A 3,242-nucleotide genomic window follows, 5' to 3' on the forward strand; every position below is an offset into this window, starting at 1 on the left:
GCGTAGGACAGTGACACAGACCGAGCACAGACCTGTGACAATTAGATACCTGTGCCTCAGGTGCCTAACAGGTCTCCAGTGCAGGAGGCGGTAGTGAAGTAGGCGATTTTGTAGTGTCGTTGAGGGCTTCCTACATCAGTGAGAGGATGTCGAAGTCTTCTGGGACCACTACTAAATTCTGGTACTATTTCAAGGTCATTAGTGAAATGGGTGTTAAAAGAATGGGTGCTGTCCTATAATGCAAAGAGAACTCGAGCGGCCGCCCGCACTGCCTAGGGGAGCTCTCTGCAGCCATGGAGTGCCCCCCTGGGCCGTTTAGCTTGGCAGCTACCAGCCACCAGGAGCTCTGGGCACACACCTAGGAGAATGGCCTGGATTTTGGAAGTCACTGGATTTAAATTTAAGTGGCACACGTGGAACTAGATGCCATGGCCAGCGCTGAGCCTGTCTGTGTGCCTGGTGGGTCCTGGCAGCAGAGGGACTCTTCTTTAGAGGCCTTCTTTCTTGCCTGAAGACCGCAGTGGAGAGGGAGAGGAGGCCAGGGAGGAGCAGACCCCGCTGTCTCTGTGAAGCTGGGCTGGGAGTGGGGCCCGCCTTGGGACTTCCTCCACTGGGGCTCCTCTGCGGCAGGTCACAGGGGCTGTTTATTTTTCTTTATCTCAGTGTAACACAGTTTAAACACACTCGAGCAGCAGAGTCTTCTCTGCAGGTGGAGCTTTGCCAAGAGAATGAGAAAGAGCATAAGGAAATAGTTCCTGGAAGTGGCCGTAAAGGGCCTCATGGCTCTGTGTCCCTGGAGAAGCTCGCAGGTCTGGTGAGGTGAGGGACAGGGACTCCAGAGAGGCGGAGGAGAGAGTGGATGGCGAGTTTTTCTCCCCAAATTAAATTCATTTCTTCCAATTAAAAGAGATGTTTCCAAGTGAATATCAGCCTTGAAAATGTGCCAATGGCTTTGAGGTTGTCTCTATAAATATCCACACACACACTGGAGAGCTTGCAGACAGGTGCATCCAGTTGGGAAACAGGCCACATGCAGTCGAGCTCTGGTGACCAGGGACGATGTCTGTGCCAAGTTTGGAAAGGTCTGTCTGCTTGGTGGCCTGGGCCAAGGGAGCCCCCGGCACTGGGCAGTGTGGGGCAGAGCTCGTCACGCATTTCCAGGGGAAGCCGTCCTCGCCCAGGGGACGTGTCCTCTCTTTCCCTCCCTCCCTCCCTTCTTCCCATCCTTCCTCTTCCGTCCTCCTTCCTTCCTTCCACCCTCTCTTCCCCGATCAGAAATGTTTCACTGAGTGAGGTTTTGGGTGGAGACCGAAGTGGGCAGCGTTGAGACGGCCTGTGGTGTGGACGTCTTCCACCTCCCTGTTTAGACTTGGCACTAGGTGTTTTATTTTATTGGAGGCTATTGTGAATGGAGTTGTTTTCTTAATTTGTTTTTCTCAGCAGATTCATTATTGGCATATAGGAAAGCTATTGATTAAAAAAAAATTCAGTTGTAGATGGACACAATACCTTTATTTATTTATTTATTTATTTTTATCTGGTGCTGAGGATTGAACCCAGTGCCTCCCGCATGCCTGGCGAGCGCTCTGCCACTGAGCCACGACCCCAGCCCCAAGCTTTGATTTTCGTATGTTGATTTGGTAACCTGCTAACTTTGCCCAATTTGTTTATGAGCTCTAGCAATCTTTTGGTGGAGTTTTATTTGATTGTCTGGATATAGCATCAGATCATCTGCAAACAGTGATAATTTGACTTCTTCCTTTCCTGTTCTTTTTTTTTTTGCTAAAGGAAGCAACTACAGAAAGCTTTTATTTGTTCAAAATAACTAGTGCTACTGATGCAAAACAAAGAAATAAAACCCAACAACTCCCCAATACTACTTTCAAAACCAACATATCAAACTTGATTTTCATTAGAATGTACTTATTTTTTCAAACTAGTAAATCAAAAACCAAGAGTCAGATTTTATATATATTATTTACACACACACACACACACACACACACGTATATATATATATATACATCAATGCAAATAGTTATTGAGCTTCATCTTCTGGACAAGAATGCCAAGGTAGCCTCTCTTCATCAAAAGCAATTATAGTCTGAGGACACTTCATATTTGCTTCTTTTGCCAGCACCCAGTCGACCTCCTCTGAGTCTTTTCATTTTTTTTTTAAATTTTTAATGTTTATTTTTTTTTAGTTTTCGGCGGACACAACATCTTTGTTTGTATGTGGTGCTGAGGATCGAACCCGGGCTGCACGCATGCCAGGCGAGCGCGCTACCGCTTGAGCCACATCCCCAGCCCTGAGTCTTTTCATTTTAAAAGAACATCAATTCTCCACTGCTGTCTGTGGCACCAATCACTCGTGCAGGAACAAGTCTCTGGCAGAGCCTCCTGGTTGGTCAGCAGCATCTCTTTTCTTCTTTGACTTGCTATCATCAGATTCACTGTCAGACAAAGATTTTCTTTTGGTTCCATCTTTTTCTTTACCAGCTTTTTGAGAATTAAGACATGTTTCAATCAACTCTGGACAATCTAGATCTTCTTCAGTTCCCAAGTATTGTCAGCACCTGTTAAGTCCCTTCCACTTCAGAACGTATTCCACCTTTCCATTTACTACACGCCAGTCTAGAGCTTTTTCTACCACAAATCCTTCAGGCTCTGCCTCTTCAGCTTTTTTACTCTTTCCATCCTGTTTCGTTCCCATTTTTGCAATGTAGTCTGATAGGAGGCCATTTTTTTAAGTTGCGGACTTGAGGAGCTGTGATCACCACCTCCGACGCTCCGGGTCACCATCTGCAGCGTCTGCAGCCCTGCGTGCCTCAAGCTCCCTCTCCTGTTCTTATTCCTCCCATTTCTTTCTCTTGTCCAGTTGTCCTTGCTAGCATTTCTACACTGTATTAGATAGGAGTGGCGAGAGTGGACATCCTCGTCCTGTCCCAGATTTTAAAGGAAATGTTTTTAGTTTTTCCTCATTTACTGTGAGGTTGGCCTTGGTTTTTCATACACAGTCTTCATGATGTTGAGGTGGATTCCTTCTATGCCTAGTTTTTCAGTGTTTTTGTTATGAGTGGGTGTTGAATTTTGTTGAAGGCCTTCTCTGCATCTATTGAGATGACTAAGTGGTTTTTGTCCTTAGTCCGGTTACTGTGATGGATTACATTAATTGATGTGTGTGTACTGAACCATCCGTGCATCTCTGGAATAAGACCAACTTGGTTGTGGTGTATAGTCTT

The 3,242-nt window shown here is 46.0% G+C and overlaps 1 pseudogene; it reads right to left on the reverse strand.

Moving 5' to 3' along the window:
• Nucleotides 1-2,038: 2,038 nt before the first annotated feature.
• LOC124090847 (chromobox protein homolog 3-like) lies at nt 2,039-2,742 on the reverse strand (annotated as a pseudogene).
• Nucleotides 2,743-3,242: the final 500 nt, after the last annotated feature.

The sequence above is a fragment of the Marmota monax genome, unplaced genomic scaffold, assembly GCF_021218885.2.
Source record: "Marmota monax isolate L192 unplaced genomic scaffold, Marmota_monax_Labrador192_F-V1.1 WCK01_AAM20220418_F8-fsc00010, whole genome shotgun sequence".
In the NCBI taxonomy this organism is placed as follows: domain Eukaryota; kingdom Metazoa; phylum Chordata; class Mammalia; order Rodentia; family Sciuridae; genus Marmota; species Marmota monax.